This window comes from Triticum urartu, chromosome 3A (assembly GCF_056163025.1).
Source record: "Triticum urartu cultivar PI428250 chromosome 3A, HENAU_Tu73, whole genome shotgun sequence".
Classification (NCBI taxonomy): Eukaryota; Viridiplantae; Streptophyta; class Magnoliopsida; order Poales; family Poaceae; genus Triticum; species Triticum urartu.
Genome location: NC_141875.1, coordinates 393522222 through 393543763, shown reverse-complemented (window position 1 = coordinate 393543763; position 21542 = coordinate 393522222).

Here is a 21542-nt window from a genome sequence, read left to right as displayed (position 1 = left end):
CATAACACCGGTATGACGGAAACTAGGGCGGCAAGAGTGGAACAAAACACCAGGCATAAGGGCGAGCCTTCCACCCTTTACCAAGTATATAGAGGCATTAAATAAAAAAGTGATATTGTGATATCCCAACTTATCCATGTCCCAACATGGAACAACCTGCAACTAGCAACGCAATAAGAGGGGCTGAGCAAAGTGGTAACATAGCCAAACAACGGTTTGCTAAGAAGGGTGAAAAGGTTAGAGCCTATCATGGTAAATTTGGGAGGCATGATAAACAAGTGGTAGGTACCGCGACATAGCGATAACAACGAGACAACTAGCAGCAAAGATAGTAGTGAGATCCAAGGTGACGGTCATCTTGCTTGAAATACCTCTAGGAAGAAGAACGAGTGCATGAAGAAGATGAAGCCACGTAGTCAAACAAATCCTCACAATCACAACGAAACAGGAACTATCGAGAAGGAGCACAACCGAAAAGAAGCAAACAACATGGTAAACACACAACACATAAACAAGACATGATGCTCAACCAAGTATGATGCATGACAAGGCTACATGATTCTACTCATGGCAAGAGATGGTGCATACAAGAGCCACACATCAAAGCAAGTTTAAATGAGGCCGGAAACAACATATAACAACTCTGGTAAGTCCTCATAGGCAAATTTCGAAATTGGTCCAGATCTGAACATACTATTAAGTTGAAGTGGTTAAACATCAAGTTAAAGTACACCAAGATGATCTACACTGTTTTTTAGTCAAGTTACATATAAAGTTCGTTTAATTCAGAGCTACGGCCTAGAAGATATGAGCAAAACAAGTTAAACATGGCATTGATGCAAAGTGCATACGAACAACATCACGCACACTCCAAAACATGGATGCAACAAGGTAACATGAAACTACATGCAAAACTAAGGAAGTTTCATATAGAGCATGCCCAAAACGGAGCAACAGTTCAACACATACACTCAATACAAGATTCAAACACAATCTGCCCAAAACAGCAACTAAGCACTTTCCAATCAATGAAAAAACATGCTACATGAATCATAAGGGCACAAAGTTGACATGCACTCAAAGTAAAGGTAACATGCTTCAAATAACATTTAAGGTTTAGGTTCATAGGCATCAAGATTAATCCAAGATGATCAATGCAAAAAAGCAACTTAATAACACATATTATGCCTTAGTGAAAAACAGGGCATACATGTGAGCAGGAATAACATGTTGACATATTGGAGGCATGAAACAATGACAATATAGTGCAAGAACATAGCAAGCAAAATCATGTCATTAAAGTACAGGTAAACAATGGCAAAACGGGATTACTAAGCATCTCCAAATGAGCCCTAGACTAATGGCAATCAACAAGCAACAAGATATAAGCTGATTCTCGGACTTAGAGGAAATTTGGGAATGCAAAACATAACATTATGATGCTAACTTTGGAGGCACATAACATCAAGCAAAGAAACATTAATAATGATTAAAAAGACATGGGCATGTAGTAGACATGATATATTTAAACTTAGTCCATGGGCACAAGTTCATATGAAGCATGGAGTAATCACAATGATTCATGCAAAAAGGAAAATGCTGTTAACAGGATGACAATTTTGCATGATGGCAACTTGAGAGTAAGAAAGAGACAAGCTACAAAAAGTTATAAAGACAACCAAGGGCATGTAATCAAATTACACCTAACAAAGGGAAAATAACACCAAGGCATCATATACATATGACTCATAGACTAGTGGGAACCATCAAGACAAACTGCATGTTGTAACAGTTTCAGCAAGGGTAAAACAGCAACATCAGCATAACATGTTTGCATGCATGGAACAGAGGTCATATGAAGTCCAAAATTAACAAACTTGGCACATGGACAAAGTACTCATAGCATAATTCAAATCATGTAATCGGAGCAACTCCAAAAGAGGCATATATTGATCAATAGAAAGCTCACAACATGGCATCATGAAGTTAACAGAAAACTGGACCATCATATAGGCATGTTCAAGGCAATGAAAACATATGCTACAGGTCATATATGAGGCATCCAAAGGCATGGCATGATAGATAATAATATGATCATCAAAACATGTCAACTAAGCATCTCCAGATTATGCATGGAATTGATGGTAGCTTCATGTTAACATGGCAACATATTGTAAAAGTTTCAGACTTAGCAAAATTCACTAAGTCTCATAAATCAACAACATTAAGTAGCACACTTCACAAGCTTGTGCTAGTCACCACAAGGCAAATAAAGATAAATGGATTACACCACTGTAAAGATGGCATGAATATACTTCTAAAACATATGGACATGATGCACAAAATATGCACACACAAAATGCAATGAAAAAGACAAATCAACAAGTTATGACAAGTTTTAGCAGTTTATATCATATAGCACTTTTGCAACAGGGATTAGGATGGCATAATGCATCCTAACATGCATGCAAATCACACCATCATGTAGAGCATCACGAGAAGAACATTTTGACATATCATACGCTTAATTTGTACACGCATGCACACATATATGGCAGGTCAAAGATGCTAACATAATGCATGAAAACAGGGACTTAGTAATTTTGAAAAAAAAACCAGATGAGCGACATATAGTAAATGACGCACGGGCGGGGCTTAGTGGGGCTGCTGACCATTTGGGCCGAGGCCCAGTTGACGGGGGAGGGAGCTGGCTCGCAGATCAGTGGAGCTGGGCCGGCGGGGAAGTAGCAGCGGTGGGCCGACGGGCGAGGGTGTGGCCCACGAGAAGGGCGAGCGTGGAGGTCGCGGGCGTCGTCCTCCCGAACGGGGACCAGACGGCGGTGGCTCCGGCGATGGAGGTCGACGGGGCGGGGCTCCGGCGAAGGAGCGGATGCCAGAAATGGGGAGATCCAGGGGCGGGGATCCCAGATCTGGTGTCAGGGGTGGTTGGCAGTGCTCGGGAAGGATGCTCCGGCGAGCAAGGTGCAGCGGCTGGTCGGAGGAAGGAGCAGGGCTACGCGGGAGAGCTGCGGGGAGGCGGCTGCCATGGCGGTGTGACGCCCCGAGACCAATGCGCCAGGTGTCTTCCAGTTATTCGCCGACATTGCCATGTCATTTTCTTGCGTGTTGCATCTTGTCATGTCATCATCTGCATTGCATCTGCATGTTTTCAAAACTTGCATCCGTCCGGGTTCCCCAGTTCCGTCCGTCGTCTGTTCTGAGCCCAGACACACTTGCATGCGCCCGCGGCATGTCCGAAATATTATTTTATAAGTGGCCGGAAAATATTCTCGGAATGGGTTGAAAGTTGGCGTGCGGTGTTGTTTTGTTGTCAGTAGGCCGCCTACCATGTTTTGTCGCATTTGGAGTTTGTTTGACGCCCCAACGGATAACTATAGCGGCAATATAGCCGGTCTATCGTCGAACGTTTTCGGTCTCCGGAAACAGTCGCCGGGCCTCCCTCTCTTCTCTTCTCTCAGCTCGAGAGCGTCTACACAGCCCACTACCTACCACCAGGTCCAACCTAACCTCTCTCGTCAACCCGCGGCCCTCCTCGCGCGCGCGCCCAAAAGCTGTCCCGGAGCCGACCCGGACTGTCGCTACCGTTGTGTCCGGATCATCCCCAAACATCTACAAAACGTCACCGTTTTCTTATTTGGACTCCCTAGCTATTTTATTCGCGACCGTCCGATTTTGATCGGAGGCTCCAAATAGCCCCTAACTTTTTTCACCTGATGTATATATTTGGTCCAACCCTAAAAATTAGGAGGCCTTGTCCCATCCATCCTTTCCCTTCGCGCCGCCGCCGACCCACCTGGTCTCCTCCTCGTCTTCCCCACCTATCCAACCAGCTTCCTTCTCAGATCCACCGCCACCTCCCACCTTCTCTGCCTCGTTTTCGACAGCAAGACAACCAGTGCCTCCCCTCGATCCAGCCGTCCAGGAGGATGCCGCCGTGGTCACCAGGAACATCTCCCCGACGCCTCCTTCTCCCCATGTCGTTTCCCTCTGGATCCCTCTCTTTCTCACCTTGTTTTTCCTCTCTCTCTCACTCTGGTTCACAGGGACGTCGCCATGGCCATCGCATTGACGTGTGACCACCGAAGCTCCACCGGCGACCAGAGCCACCGGCCGCCCGAGCCTCGTGCGCTTCTGCCTCGAGGATCTCCTCGTCCCCAACCAGGACGCCATGGTCGGCCTCCTCTGTTCGAACCGCCGTCGCCCCGTTCTTCTTCAAGCCGTGGTTGTGCTGCCGCAGAAGTGCCGCCATGGATGCTCGAACCTCCCTCTGCTTCCCTCTACTTTGCCTAGAACAGCTACAGCGCCACACGCCTCCTACACGCGCGCGCGCACAGCCCGAGCTCCCTGGCTCGATCCGGTCCCCGTTGACCGCGAGCGTCGACTGGGTCTTAGCCGTGCCAGGCCCAGCTGCCTTCCCTCCAACTAATGGACCAAGCCCATGGTGAGAACACCCCTGGCGCCCCACCCCTTTTTTCCTGTTGTTGGGCCAGCAGATCCGGCCCAGTATCTATTTTTTTGAGGCTCTGCGAATTTAGCTATTATCCCAGGTTTTGCAGTTTTACAGAAAACCCCTTGCACAGCATGCATATAATAACTCACAAACGGTGCATCATTTTAAAACAAACTTTATATGAAAGATGCTTAGAATTTTGTGTAGTTTCATAATATGTCATTTTCATCCATTTTTAAAATGTTTAAACATGTTGTTTGGTTAAATTTGTCCCTATGCCATGTTAAAATGATTTAATTCATAACTAAATAACCGTAACTCGGATTTTAATAAACTTTATATGTAAATGGGGTGGAAAATTGCCTAGTTTAACATGGTGGCATCACTTTGCATGTTTAACAACTATAAAATTGTGTTTAGGACAGAACAGTACCAAACCTAATATATGCATATGGGGATTTACCGGAATTGTTGTTCGTTGCTTCCGGCCTCATTTAAACTTGACTAGATAGGTAGTTTTATTTTGCTTCACCCTCTTGCCATTTTAATCAACATTTAATCTTGTTGGGTACCTAAACGAGAGAGAACTAAATAAGTCATGTGGTGTTTCGTCAATATGCAACGGAGTTGCATATTGAGGTCCACTTAATTTGTAGGATTGTTTGTGCACTTTGCCATGCCATGCATATGTAAACCGGACATGCATCATACTTGATTGTGCATCATGACATGACTATGTGATGGTTGTTTACTATGTTGTTTGCTCCTTTCCGGCGTTGCTTCTTCGGGTTGGTTCCGGTAACGTTGCGTCTGTGAGGATCCGTTGGCTACGTCCGTTTGTCTTCTTCATGGACTCGTTCTTCTTCCTTGCGGGATTTCAGGCAAGATGACCATACCCTCGAAATCACTTCTATCCTTGCTTGCTAGATGCTCGCTCTTTTGCTATGCCTATGCTGCGATACCTACCACTTGTTTATCATGCCTCCCATATTGTTAAGCCAAGCCTCTAACCACCTTGTCCTAGAAAACTGTTGTTTGGCTATGTTACCGCTTTGCTCAGCCCCTCTTATAGCGTTGTTAGTTGCAAGTGAAGATTGGAGTTTGTTCCTTGTTGGAATATGGATATTTTGTTGGGATATCACAATATCTCTTATTTAATTAATGCATCTATATACTTGGTAAAGGGTGGAAGGCTCGGCCTTATGCCTGGTGTTCTGTTCCATCTAGCCGCCCTAGTTTCTGTCATATCAGTGTTATGTTCCCGGATTTTGAGTTCCTTACACGGTTGGGTTATAATGGGAACCCCTTGACAGTTCGCCTTGAATAAAACTCCTCCAGCAAGGCCCAACCTTAGTTTTACCATTCGCCACCTAGCCCCTTTTTCCCTTGGGTTAGGCCAGCCCAAAGGTCATCCTTATTTTAACCCCCCCGGGCCAGCGCTTGTCTAAGTGTTGGTCCGAAACAGAGCCACTTGCGGCGCCACCTCGGGAAAACTTGAGGGCTGGTTTTAGCTGTACGCAGTGTTCATCCGGTGTTGCCCTGAGAACGAGATATGTGCAGCTCCTATTAGGATGTCGGCGCATCGGGCGGTCTTGCTGGACTTGTTTTACCATTGTCGAGGATGTCTTGTAACCGGGATGCCGAGTCTGATCGGATTGTCTTGGGAGAAGGAATATCCTTCGCTGACAGAGCTTGTGATGGGCTAAGTTGGGACACCCCTGCAGGGATTTGAACTTTCAAAAGCGTGCCCGCGATTATGGGCAGATGGGAATTTGTTAATGTCCGGTTGTAGAAAACCTGAAGTTGATCTTAATTAAAATGCACCAACCACGTGTGTAACCATGATGGTCTCTTCTCTGCGGAGTCCGGGAAGTGAACACGGTGTTGGAGTAATGATTGATGTAGGTTGTTCTAGGATCACTTCTTGATCATAGTTTCTCGAACGTGCTTTGCCTTCTCTTCTCGCTCTCATTTGCGTATGTTATCCACCAGATATGCTAGTCGCTTGCTGCAGCTCCACCTCATACCTTTTACCCTTCCTATAACTTAAATAGTCTTGATCGCGAGGGTGTGAGATTGTTGAGTCCCCGTGACTCACAGATACTTCCAAAACTAGTTTGCAGGTGCCGATGATACCGTGCAGGTGACGCAGCCAAGCTCAAGGAGGAGCTCGATGAAGATCATGTTCGTTATGTTGTTTCCGTTTCCAGTTGATCAGTAGTGGAGCCCAGTTGGGACGATCGGGGATCTGTAGCATTTGGGGTAGTCTTCTTTATTTGGGTTCTGTAGTCGGACCTTGGTTGTAATTATTGATGTAATGCTTTATTCATGTATTGTGTGACGTGGCGATTGTAAGCCAACTATGTATCTCTTTCCCTTATTGTATTACATGGGTTGTTGTGAAGATTACCTCACTTGTGACATTGCTTTCAATGCGGTTATGCCTCTAAGTCGTGCTTCAACACGTGGGAGATATAGCCGCATCGAGGACGTTACAAGTTGGTATCAGAGCCTTCCCCAACTTAGGAGCCCCCTGCTTGATCGAATCGCTGGCGTTGTTGAGTCTAGAAAAATGTTTGAGTCATTTAGGATTATATATATCGGAGAGTAGGACTTCTTTTTTACTCCTCAGTCCCTTCGTCGCTCTGGTGAGGCATCCTGATGTACAGTTTTGACTCTTCTCTTCTCCAATTTCACTAAATTTTTATAGGATCACGCGGGTATCTTGGAATCATTCCGATGGTTTTGTGAAGAGAACATTGTTCTTGGTGCCTCCTGACATTTAGGGGTTGTGGCAGTGTCCCGGGGAGTTGAGCTCCGAGGTGTTGTCGTCGAAATTTTATTGTTGCAATTCTGGAATACCTGAGTTTTTCGCCGACATCGAAAATCTCTTCTATGCAGTTGTTGGTGAGATAACCTCGACGCCACCCAGTACTGGGGCGGGAGTTCGGGAGTATTGCCATAACTCGTATAACAGATGCTTTTTGAAGGTTGCGGTAAACGATTTCCGAAGGTTTGTTGGTTATGAATTGAAGGATGGATACAACTGGATGTAGGGTTTGCTAGTTTTGGGTGAGATATTATGCTTCCCCTGTATCCCCAACACCTGATTGCATAAACGGGAGAATTTCGGGAGTTTATAAGTGGGAATTCAAGTATCTCTTAGGATATCTTTCCGATAGATGTATGATATGAAATTCGGGTTCGACGTGTAGTGGTCCGCCTATCCACGGTTGGTTTTACAGTGGTCTCGTTGTGTCTTAAAGAGTCCTTGGCTATGCCGACTCGGGGACGCTTCGTATGTCATGTGCACTGCCTTGTACATGATGGTGCTGTACGATCGAGCCCGGGTAGGCCCCACCACGAAAACTTCAGACGAAATCTCTATCATATGTTTGTTCCGGCTTATTTTGCAAGCCAATCCTTTGTTTTCTTTTGAGTTGGGTATTCGAGTTGCTTCGAAATCAAGTGTTTGATTCCATACCTTTCCTAAACGGTGTTCTCATACTCCGAGGTGAATACTAATCCTTCTCGATCATCGAGTTTGTCATGTCAATCCTTCTCAACCGGTGTGATTCTCTTCAAGTTGATCCTATCATTTGTCTCATCTGTAAGGTCAACTCCAAGTCTTCTCAACGTTGTTTGTTTCATTCGTCCCGAGCTGTCTTTGTTTTTCCCGTCCACCCACCTTTTTTCTTCGAGGACTTGGATTTCTTTATCAAGTATCTATCTTATGAATATGAAGTCTCTTCATTCTTTTCCGTCAATGTCCTTACCCGGTGATTCTCATGAAGATCCTAACGGAACCTCAAGTTCATCATTCTTCATTTTTTCCTTCTCCGGTGGATTCAATTCAAGCTTTGGTATTGAGCATAGTCTTTTCTTTTTGCCCAATGCTTTTCTTATACCGGTGCGCCTCATAATCATTCCCCGCTTGCTATTCAATTGTTCTGGAGTGCTCAAGATATCTCAGAAGGATCGTCTTGTCATTCAAGATCCGTTCAACCTATTTCGAGGTTGTTATCTCATTCAAGCCATTTAAATCAACCGGTGCAATCTCCCTTTCAAGTAATTGTTCAACGGTGTTTCTCTTGAGTGGGCCCTAATCCACAGGTCTTTTTCCAGGATCTTACCTGAATCTTCTAATTCTTTTTGGAGTTATTCTCAAATTCTTTGCCAAGTTTGATGTAAGAATGAGTTACCATCAGTCAAATGCCTTTTCCCCAAGATCTTTCAAATTCTTTCATCATTGGCTCAACCTTTTCTATTTTTCGTTACGGAGTGCATCAACAATTCATGGTGGTGTTTCTCATCGTCATTCTCTGTATTTGAAGACCGAAGAAGAGTTTTACCTCCATATCTTATCCGTTCTCTCAGAGATTCGTGGTTCTAGTTCGAGGCCATCCTCTCATAATTGTTTTGATTGTGAGAATTCCTTTCAACTAGCTGGAGTCCATCAATTCAAGTTTATTCATCCTCAGTTTTCAGTTATCATTCTCCAACCTACCGGTGCTTCTTTCAAATACCCTCTTCTTAGTTCATATCTCTTCGTTCTCATGTATCTTAACTGTCTAATGTATGTTCGTTCATTTGCTAATTCTTACCGGTGATTCATCCTTTACTTCGTTCATTTAATTCTTAGGTGGTTCGTTCAAGATGTCTCTTCCTTCGTTATCATATCAATTCACTCGTTCTTTCCAATCCTACCAGTGGATCATCGAAGACCTTTCCAAGTTGACGCTATATATATCTTAATCTTTTCTATGAGAATAAGTAATATGTCAAATCCGTTGATTGTCATCAATTTAATTGGTGAAGGATAAGCATAATGTAATTCTTATTCTTGTTTCATCGAGTGAACTCAATTCCCTATTCCGGAGGCTCATCAAATTCCTGATTTAAATTGTTTCATCTTCTCTTTTTCCTGGAGTTCCAAACTTTTTCAATTATTTCACCACGGAGATTCATCTAAATCGGTACAAGGATTCACCTTGTGTTTTCAACTTCTCTTTCCTTCCGTTTGATCATTCTTTTGTTTAACGAAGGTCTTCATGAATGTTCTACATGATGGTTCATCAAGGATTTAATTCCTTCTAGAAGTTTTTTTTCATTGAGATTTTTTTCCAGAAGAGATCAAGCTTTCTTCATCTTGCAATCCGGAGTGCAATTGTTTCTCCCTTATCTTTTGAGGTGGTGTTATGGCATTCTTGATAATTTGAGTTCATGCTTCATGATTCACATGTTGTTAAGAATGAGATATTTTAAATCCATCCACCTCTTTGTTGGAGTTATCTTGTGTCATGTTTCACCTAAAGCCTTCCCTAAGGATTGTTGCTAATTGTGGTACTCATAAATGACCCAAGTTCTTCTTTTATCCTACCGGTGAAATAGTTTCTCGTCTCCTTGGTCATACCAATTCAATTCTTTTTCCCGTGAGTGGCAGGTTGTCACCTCATAATTTGAGAGGTATTCCATAAGACCATATCAAGCTTATCTTTTCGTTGTTGATTTTCCAACAACTCCGCTCGACCCTTCTCCTAAGGATGCCTTTTCAAGCTCTTTTGTGGCAGAAGTTGGCATTTTTCTTCTCCATTCTCCTATTTCAATTATCTATCTTCTATTCTTTCGTTCTGGAGGCATTGCGATGTTGTTCTTTTCACCCATCATCTCGTTTTGTCAAAGATCATGTTCTTTTCATGCCTATCCATTTAACCGGAGTGTTGTGCCCTTTTGCTCAAGTTCTTTTTGCCTTATCAAGCCTTGCACCTCTTTTCAACCGGAGTGCTGTCTGAAATCTTTCTAATCCCTTGTTCCATTCATTAAATAGTTCTGGAGACAGTGTGTTGTGATTTAATCAAGTATCTTCTCATCTTATCAAGTTCTTATTCAATTCCTTTTCTTTTCAATCGGAGTGCTGCCCGAAGTTGTTCTTCCTTGTTCCTCTTTTCTAACGGAGTGTTTTCAACTTCGTCATCTCCATTGTATTCTTTTCTCGAAATGGCTTAACCTTTTCAAGGTTCTTTGGTTTCACTCATTGGGCAAAGAAGCAACTTAGTTTTACCTCTTCTCTTTCTCTTCCATTGTCCCTCCGGTGCCATTCTAGATCTCGGGACGAGATCCTCTCATAGTGGTGGAGTGTTGTGACGCCCCGAGACCGATGCGCCAGGTGTCTTCCAATTATTCGCCAATGTTGCCATGTCATTTGCTTGCGTGTTGCATCTTGTCATGTCATCATCTACATTGCATTTGCATGTTTTCAAAACTTTCATCCGTCCGGGTTCCCCAGTTCCGTCCATCATCCGTTCTGAGCCCAGACACACTTGCACGCGCTCGCGGCATGTCCGAAATATTATTTTATAAGTGGCCGGAAAATGTTCTCAGAATGGGTTAAAAGTTGGCGTGCGGTGTTGTTTTGTTGTCAGTAGGCCGCCTGCCAAGTTTCATCGCATTTAGAGTTCGTTTGACGCCCCAACGGATAACTATAGCGGCAATATAGCCGGTCTATCATTGGACGTTTTCGGTCTCCGGAAACAGTCGCCGGGCCCCCCTCTCTTCTCTTCTCTCAGCTCGAGACCATCTACACAGCCCACTACCTACCGCCAGGTCCAACCCAACCTCTCTCGTCAACCCGCGGCTCTCCTTGCGTGCGCGCCCGAAAGCTGTCCCGGACCCGACCCGGACTGTCGCTACCATTATGTCCGGATCATCCCCAAACATCTAACAAACGTCACTGAGGGAGTCCTGGATTAGGGGGTGTCCTGATGGACGGACTATACCTTCGGCCGGACTCCAGGACTATGAAGATACAAGATTGAAGACTTCGTCCCATGTTCGGAAGGGACTTTCCTTGGCGTGGAAGGCAAGCTTGGCGATACGGATATGTAGATCTCCTACCATTGTAACCGACTCTGTGTAACCCTAGCCCTCTCCGGTGTCTATATAAACCGGAGAGTTTTAGTCCGTAGGACGAACAATAATCATACCATAGACTAGCTTCTAGGGTTTAGCCTCTCTAATCTCGTGGTAGATCTACTCTTGTACTACCCATATCATCAATATTAATCAAGCAAGACGTAGGGTTTTACCTCCATCAATAGGGCCTGAACCTTGGTAAAACATGATGTCCCCTGCCTCCTGTTACCATCCGACCTAGACGCACAGTTCGGCACCCCCTACCCGAGATCCGCCGGTTTTGACACCGACATTGGTGCTTTCTTGAGAGTTCCTCTGTGTCGTCACTTTTAGGCCCGATGGCTTCTCCGATCATCAACGGCGATGCGATCCAGGGTGAGACTTTTCTCCCCGGACAGATCTTCGTATTCGGCGGCTTTGCACTGTGGGCCAATTTGCTTGGTCATCTGGAGCAGATCGAAAGCTATGCCCCTGGCCATCAGGTCAGATTTGGAAGTTTGAACTACACGGCCGACATCCACGGAGACTTGATCTTCGGCGGATTCGAGCCACCGCCGAGCGCGCCGCACTGTCATGATGGGCATGATTTAGCTCTGCCGCCGAACAGTGCCCTGGAGGCCGCACCTGTGTCCCCTCCGACCCCTAGCTCGGAGCCGATCACACCAACCGAGGATGGGTGGTTAGACACCGCCTCGGGGGCTGCAATCTCTACGGCGATCAAGCCGAACACCAGCCCTATTCTCTGCGAAGCCCGTGACTCCAAGGAGCCGGACTCCTCTCCAAACTCCGAGCCCTGCGCGCCCCGACCGATCAAACCCGATTGGGCGCCGATCATGGAGTTCACCGCCGCGGACATCTTTCAGCACTCGCCCTTCGGCGATATTTTGAATTCACTAAAGTCTCTCTCTTTGTTAGGAGAGCCCTGACCAGAGTATGGTCAGCAAGGTTGGGATGCGGATGATGAAGAAATTCAAAGCCCACCCACCACCCACTTCATAGCCACTGTCGATGATTTAACCGACATGCTCGACTTCGACTCCGAAGACATCGACGGTATGGACGCCAATGCAGGAGACAATCAAGAACCAGCGCCTATAGGGCACTGGAAAGCCACCTCGTCGTATGATATATACATGGTGGACACCCCAAAAGAAGGCAATGGCGATGGAACAGCAGAGGATGACCCCTCCAAGAAGCAGCCTAAGCGCCGGCGTCAGCGGCGCCACTCTAAATCCCGCCAAAACAAAAACGGTGATTCCGGCACGGGGGATAATAACACCCCGGACAGTGCTGAAGACAACCACCTCCAGCAAGATTCAGCACAGGAGGATAGAGAAGCCAGCCCTCATGAGAGAGCGGCAGACAGAGAGGTCGAGGACAATAATTATATGCCTCCCTCCGAAGACGAGGCAAGCCTCGATGACGACGAATTTGTCGTCCCGGAGGATCCCACCGAACAAGAGCGTTTCAAACGCAGGCTTATGGCCACGACGAGCAGCCTCAAGAAAAAATAGCAACAACTTAGAGCTGATCAAGATTTGCTAGCCGACAGGTGGACTGAAGTCCTTGCGGCCGAAGAGTATGAACTCGAACGCCCCTCCTAGAGCTACCCAAAGCGTAGGTTGCTACCCCAATTAGAGGAGGAAGCACTTAAACCTAGATCACCAACGCATGATGCGGCCGACCGGCCACCCCGTGGCCGCGACAGAGAGGCCTCTCGGCCCTCCACTCAAGCCGCACCCCGGCGCCGCTCAACAACCACCAAGGCATGGGAAAATGTGCCAGACCTGCGAGATATATTGGAGGACAAGGCAAGGCAAACAAGATCGATCTACGGATCACGTGGGCGCCCCATGGCACGAGACGGTACTCGTCACGCCGGATACAGTAAATCTGGCCGGGCCGAACACAGTAGACAAAGCTCGTTTGAGTTGCGTCATGATGTAGCCCAATACAGAGGCGCCGCACACCCACTATGCTTCACAGATGAAGTAATGGATCATCAAATCCTCGAGGGTTTCAAACCCGTGAACATCGAATCATACGATGACACAACAGATCCTGCGGTATGGATCGAGGACTATCTCCTTCATATCCACATGGCCCGCGGTGATGACCTACACGCCATCAAATACCTCCCACTCAAGCTTAAAGGACCAGACTGGCATTGGCTTAACATCTTGCCAGCAGAATCAATTGGTTGTTGGGAGGACCTGGAAGCCGCATTCCTCGACAATTTCCAGGGCACTTATGTGCGACCACCAGACGCAGATGACCTAAGCCACATAATTCAGCAGCCACAGGAATCGGCCAGACAATTCTGGACATGGTTCCTAACCAAGAAAAATCAAATCGTCGACTGCCCGGACGCAGAGGCCCTAGCAGCCTTCAAGCATAACATCTGCGACGAGTGGCTTGCACGGCACCTAGGATAGGAAAAGCCGAAATCTATGGCAGCCCTCACGACACTTATGACCCGCTTTTGCGCGGGAGAAGATAGTTGGCTAGCTCGCAGCAATAACATGACCAAGAGCCCTGGTAATTCGGATACCAAGGACAGTAGTGGTAGGTCACGTCGCAACAAGCAAAAGCGCCACATTAACGGTGACAATGCTGAGGATATGGTAGTTAATGCCGGATTCAGAGGCTCTAAACCCGGTCAGCAGAAAAAGCCATTCAAAAGAAATACTCCGGGCCCGTCCAGTTTGGACCGAATACTCTACCGCTCATGCCAGATATATGGCACGCCCGAAAAACCAGCCAATCACACCAACAGGGATTGTTGGGTGTTCAAGCAGGCAGGCAAGTTAATTTCTGAAAGCAGAGACAAGGGGCCGCATAGCGATGACGAGGAGGAGCCCCGGCCGCCGAACAACAGTGGACAGAAAGGTTTTCCCCCACAAGTGCGGACGGTGAACATGATATACGCAACCCACGTCCCCAAGAGGGAGCGGAAGCATGCGCTAAGGGACGTATACGCGATGGAGCCAGTCGCCCCAAAGTTCAACCCATGGTCTTCCTGCCCGATCACTTTTGATCGAAGGGACCACCCCACTAGCATCCGTCATGGCGGATTCGCCGCATTGGTTCTAGACCCAATTATTGACGGATTTCACCTCACTAGAGTCCTTATGGACGGCGGCAGCAGCCTGAACCTGCTTCATCAGGATATAGTGCGGAAAATGGGCATCGATCCCTCGAGGATTAAACCCACCAGAACGACCTTTAAAGGCGTCATACCAGGTGTAGAAGCCAACTGTACAGGCTTAGTTACACTTGAAGTGGTCTTCGGATCTCCGGATAATTTCCGAAGCGAGGAGTTAAACTTCGACATAGTCCCGTTCCGCAGTGGCTATCACGCACTGCGCGGGCGAACCGCATTTGCCAAATTCAATGCCGTGCCGCACTATGCATACCTCAAGCTCAAGATGCCAGGCCCTCGAGGAGTCATCACGGTCAATGGAAACACCGAACGCTCTCTCCGAACGGAGGAGCATATGGCGGCTATCGCAGCGGAAGTACAAAGCAGCCTCTCAAGGCAACTCTCAAGTCTGGCCATTAAACGTCCGGACACCGTCAAGCGCGCCCGGAGTAACCTACAACAAGACCGCCAGGCACGTTCCGAGCAAGCGTAGCAATGCGTCCCCAACCCCAGCCCTCGCGAACTTGCGAAACCAGTGTTGCGCGTACATAACTACGCTCTAGAAATACCATGGGCACAGGGGGAGGGGCACCATCACGGCACGCCCGAAACGCGGCTTAAACCGCACTAGGGGCTGCCGATTTGTTAATTTTCTCTTATTTTTCAGGACTCCATTCTTCGGAGGGCTTGTCTGGCAGTACAATTGCCGCACAAACGATACAACCAGGGAAGCAGAAAGCTACGCCGCACTATGGAACTCTAAGGTGGTCTCTATAACGAGCAGTATACCTGTTTCGCATAACATTCCGCAGCTCGCCCCTGGAAAGGACATATTTGATAGTCCCATCTTTTGCTTATCGCACTATTTGTATCGTTCTGCTTTGATCGCAGCTTTTTTAAATAAACAATGCATAGCTTCCGTCTATTATTGCATTACCTCTTTTTTACGAATATATGTTCATTAATGACATGTTGCACCCGTACACTTTGGTACGGCCAATACGCCAGGGGCTTAAGTACCCCACAACATGGTGTGAGAAGTCCGAACACTTTCACAAGTGCGGCACCCCGAACTTATAGCATTATATGAATCGGCTCCGAATCGTGTCTCGGGTTAATAGTTGGGTTTTCCTGGCTCCTATGTTTTGGTACCTTACGTTCCGTTATATCGGCTAAGGTAGCACTAGGAGAACTACTGCGATTGTGGCCCAGTTGAGCTGGGCTAAGCACCTCAGTAGAGAAAGCTAAAACTGACCGTCATGATGAGGCGAGAGCTGGTCCTGTTCGAGAGGTTTTAGAGCGAGGACTCGGCTTTGTCCGGCCTAGGCGTGGATAGCGCCCCGAACTCAGTCTTCCGAACACTAGGGGCTTCGCTGAAATTTAAAATTATAGAATTCTATGGCTAAGTGAGAGTGTTCAAGCATTATAGTCCGATTGCCTTGTTTGTTGTGTTGAGCGCCTCCCTCGAAGGACCCAAGAATGGGAAAAAGAGCGGTCATGTTTATCCCGAACACCCCAGCACTCGTGCCATGGGGGCAGAAGCTGACGACTCGCCATCTCTCAAATTTCATAAACGGCCGCACAGAAGGTAGTATTTTAAATTCAAAAAGCATTGCTTAGCGCACATGAACAAGTTTTCAACGCACGGGACAAAACGAGCGAGTTCACTGAGAAATTACATTCATGGAACATTCATCCGCCACAAGGCGGGCACCCTTCAGAACGCCCTCATAATACATCTCGGGCTTGCGATGCTCCTTGCCCGGCGGTGGCCCGTCCTTCACAAGCTTCTCAGCATCCAGCTTGCCCAGTGCACCTTCGCACGGGCAAGCGCCCTACGGACACCCTCGATGCATACGGAGCACTTGATGACTTCAAGCCTTGGACAGGCCTCCACCAGCCGCCTCACCAGCCCGAAGTAGCTCCCAGGCATGGCCTCTCCAGGCCACAACCGGACTATGAGGCCCTTCATGGCCTGTTCAGCCACCTTATGGAGCTCGACCAGCTGTTTTAGCTGGTCTCTTAAGGGCACCGGGTGTTCGGGCTCAGCATAGTGAGACCAGAACACCTTCTCCATCGAGCTTCCCTCCTCGGCTCGGTAGAAGGCGGCGGCATCCGACACGCTACGGGGCAAGTCAGCGAATGCTCCTGGAGAGCTCCGGATTCGGGTAAGTGACAAGTAATTCACTTTTACGTGCTTGCTTTGCATAAAGAATGCCTTACCCGCCGCTATCTTTTTTATTGCCTCAACCTCCTGGTGGGCCTTCTGGGCTTCGGCCTTGGCAGACTTGGCATCTTCAATGGCCGCCGCGAGCTCAGACTCTTGCGTCTTCGAGTCAAGCTCGAAACTCTCATGTTTTTTCATGAGAGCCTGGAGCTCTTGCCGCACCTCGCCACCCCGCGTCTCATGCTTCTCCCGCTCGGTGCGCTCCGTGGCCGCCCTCTTTTCGGCCTCGGACAGCGCTTGCTTAAGGGTCGCCACCTCAGTTGTGGCCCCTACAATAGCCGCGTTAATCCTGTCACTTTTTGCAATTGCACCTTTCACATATTTCAATAAGGTATTCCTTACCTTCATTCTCCTCGAGCTGTTGCTTGGCTAGGCCGAGCTTTTGCTCGGACCGCTCGAGGTTCTGTTTCAGCATATCCACCCCCGCAGACAGTGCGGCGGAGGCCAGCAGCGAAGCCTGCATACGCATATTGACTTGATCATGTTGGACTCCTGCGAATGTTATTAGATCCTCTATTCGGCTTTTCTTTCCGAATGCCGAACAGAGCATCAGGGGCTACTGTCTATGTGGTAATATTTTTACATATTCTTTACTTACCTCAAAGCCTGTTAGAAGGCTGGCACAGGCTTCAGTCAGTCCGCTCTTGGTGGACTGAACCTTCTGGATCACCGCACTCATAATAGTGCGGTGCTCCTCATCGATGGAGGCGTTGTTAAGCGTCTCCAGCAAATTGTCTGGTGCCTCCGGTTGGACGGAGGTCGCCGGCTCGGTAGGCTCACTCCTCTTGGAAGGAGGCTGCCTACTGGAGTCCGGAGCCATTGAAGGTTCCGGCGCGGTGTCTGGCTCAAGGCCGGACTCGGAGCCCTTGGGGGTTTTATCCCCTTTGCGCCTGGAGTCCGGGAGGTCGCCTTGCGGTGCCTCCAGGACCACCTCCTCCTGGCTTGGAACCTGTTGGGACAGCACCTCGGCATCGTCCATAGGGTGGGGGGAGGTAGCCATCGGAAGCAAATTCACATCCGACGAATCCAGGGAACCGCTTGACGACACGTCGAGCCGGTCTTTGGGTGGACTGCATAAACATGTTCGACATAAGGAAAAGCTGTGCAATGGAGGAATACTATGAATCACTCTGGTATCCGGACACTTACGATCTCGCCAGGGGCTTGGCCCTGTGCGGCCACTCCTCTTTGCTGTCGTCAGCGTTGGTGGAGCCGTCCGGAGGAAGGGTTTTCCCCTTCTTGGATCCTTCGGCCTCCCCAGTTGGGGCAGCCTTCCTTTTCTTCTCTCCCCCCCCCCCCCCCGCTAGAGGGGGAGAGGTCTCTTCTTCCTCCTCCTTGTCTTCACAGGAGGAGTGCGTCTTGGAGTCATCGGATGATGAATCCGACACCCCCAGGCGCCGGGCACTCTTCCGAGTCCCCGTGGCCTTCTTCTCCGGCACGACATATGGTGCCGGAACCAGCAGCTTCGCCAAGCGAGCGTCCGCTGGGCCTTCGGGCAAAGGAGCCGGACAGTTGATCTGTCCGGACATCTCCTGCCAATCCTGTCAAAGGTAAGGGAGCTTAAGATCCCGCATAGAGTCAAACTATGAAAAACTAATACCCTGTAAAAGGTAAAAATAGCTTACCGCACGAGCGCGACGCTGCGTGCTGAATCTGCAATCCTCAGTAGCGGATGCGGGGGACTCGGCGCCCTTGAAAAGCACCTTCCAGGCATCTTCGTACGTTGTGTCGAAGAGCCTGCTCAGAGTTCGGTGCTGCGCCGGGTCGAACTCCCACAGGTTGAAAGCCCGTTGTTGACACGGGAGGATCCGACGGATGAGCATAACCTGGACTACGTTGACAAGTTTGAACTTCTTGTCCACCAGGGTTTGGACACATGTTTGGAGTCCGGTCAGCTCTCCTTCTTTACCCCACGACAGGCATGTCTCTTTCCAGGAGGTGAGCCGCGTAGGAGGTCCGGATCGGAACCCGGGGGCTGCGACCCATTCAGGGTCGCGTGGCTCGGTGATATAAAACCACCCCGATTGCCACCCCTTTAGGGACTCCACGAAGGAGCCCTCAGGCCATGGGACGTTGGGCATCTTGCCCACCATGGTGCCCCCGCACTCCGCCTGGGTGCCACGCACCACCTTTGCCTTGCCATTGAAAGTCTTGAGCCATAGGCCGAAATGGGGGCGGATGCAGAAGAAAGCCTCGCACACGACGATAAACGCCGAGATGTTGAGGACAAAGTTCGAGGCCAGATCGTAGAAGTCCAGGCCATAGTAGAACATGAGCCCCCGGACAACTGGGTGGAGAGGGAAGCCCAGTCCGCGGAGGAAATGGGGGAGGAACACCACCCTCTCATGGGGCCTAGGGTTGGGGATGAGCTGCCCCTCTTCGGGAAGCCGGTGCGCAATGTCGTTAGACAAGTATCCGGCCTTCCTTAGTCTTTTGATATGTCCCTCCGTGACGGAGGAGACCATCCACTTGCCTCCCGCTCCGGGCATGGCTGGAGAAGGTTGAGGTGGGGTGTGCGGACTTGGGCGCTGGAGCTCGAGTGCGCGGAAATGGATAGGCAAAGGAGGAAGAAGGTGTGGATGAAAAGGTGGATCCTTATCCCCTTATATGGGCGGACGCGACTATGCGCCCCCACCAGCGTGGTAAAACTCGCTTATCTCCCATGCACCGTAGTCAATGGCGCGGTTGGGTTACCCACGCTCGTATTAATGAGAATCCCGGAATAAGGGGACACGATCTCTGCTTTAACAAGACGTGCCAAGGAAACCACGTCGCTAAACGCGCTGAGGTGGGACAGTAAAACGATTCGAATAAAGGCTTGGCCGTGGTGTGATGTCACGCTACGGAATACGTCAGCAGATTAGATTCGTGTAAATATTATTCTCTCTATGGCAACATGTGGAAACTTATTTTGCAGAGCCGGACACTACCTTTGTGTTAAAAATCTTCAATGAAGTACTTGGAGGAGGAACCCGCCTTGCAATGCCGAAGACAATCTACGCGCCGGACTCGTCGTCATTGAAGCCTGTTTCAGGGGCTACTGAGGGAGTCCTGGATTAGGGGGTGTCCGGATGGCCGGACTATACCTTTGGCCAGACTCCTCGACTATGAAGATACAAGATTGAAGACTTCGTCCCGTGTCCGGAAGGGACTTTCCTTGGTGTGGAAGGCAAGCTTGGCGATACGGATTTGTAGATCTCCTACCATTGTAACCGACTCTGTGTAACCCTAGCCCTCTCCAGTGTCTATATAAACCGGAGAGTTTTAGTCCGTAGGACGAACAACAATCATACCATAGGCTAGCTTCTAGGGTTTAGCCTCTCTGATCTCGTGGTAGATCTACTCTTGTACTACCCATATCATCAATATTAATCAAGCAGGACGTAGGGTTTTACCTCCATCAAGAGGGCCTGAACCTGGGTAAAACATCATGCCCCCTGCCTCCTGTTACCATCCGACCTAGACGCACAGTTCGGGACCTCCTACCTGAGATCCGCCGGTTTTGACACCGACAGTCACCGTTTTCTTATTTGGACTCCCTAGCTATTTTATTCGCGACCGTCCGATTTTGATCGGAGGCTCCAGATAGCCCCTAACCTTTTTCACCTGATGTATATATTTGGTCCAACCCTAAAATTAGGAGGCCTAGTCCCATCCATCCTTTCCCTTCGCGCCGCCGTCGACCCACCTGGTCTCCTCCTCGTCTTCCCCACCTAGCCAACCAGCTTCCTTCTCGGATCCACCGCCGCCTCTCACCTTCTCCGCCTCGTTTTCGGCAGCAAGCCAACCAGTGCCTCCCCTCGATCGAGCCGTCCAGGAGGATGCCGCCGTGGTCACCAGGCACATCTCCCCGATGCCTCCTTCTCCCCATGTCGTTTCCCTCTGGATCCCTCTCTTTCTCACCTAGTTTTTCCTCTCTCTCTCACTCTGGTTCACAGGGACATCGCCATGGCCATTGCGTCGACGTGTGACCACCGAAGCTCCACCGGCGACCAGAGCCACCGGCCGCCCGTGCCTCGTGCGCTTCTTCCTCGAGGATCTCCTCGTCCCCAACCAGGACGCCATTGTCGGCCTCCTCTGTTCGAACCGCCGTCGCCCCGTTCTTCTTCAAGCCATGGCCGTGCTGCCGCAGAAGTGCCTCCATGGATGCTCGAACCTCCCTCTGCTTCCCGCGTGGGACGACCCCAGCGCTGCGCCCCTGCTTTGCCTCGAACAGCTGCAGCGCCACACGCCTCATGCATGCGCGCACGCACAGCCCGAGCTCCCTGGCTCGATCCGGTCCCCGTTGACCGCGAGCGTCGGCTCGGTCTTAGCCGTGCCAGGCCCAGCTGCCTTCCCTCCAACTAATGGGCCAAGCCCATGGTGAGAACACCCCTGGAGCCCCACCCCTTTTTTCTCGTTGTTGGGCCAGCAGATCCGGCCCAGTATCTATTTTTTTGAGGCTCTGCGAATTTAGCTATTATCCCAGGTTTTGCAGTTTAACAGAAAACCCCTTGCACAACATGCATATAATAACTCACAAACGGTGCATCATTTTAAAACAAACTTTATATGAAAGATGCTTAGAATTTTGTGTAGTTTCATAATATGTCATTTTCATCCATGTTTAAAATGTTTAAACATGCTGTTTGGTTAAATTTGTCCATATGCCATGTTAAAATGATTTAATTCATATCTAAATAATCGTAACTCGGATTTTAATAAACTTTATATGTAAATGGGGTGGAAGAATGCCTAGTTTAACATGGTGGCATCACTTTGCATGTTTAACAACTATAAAATTGTGTTTA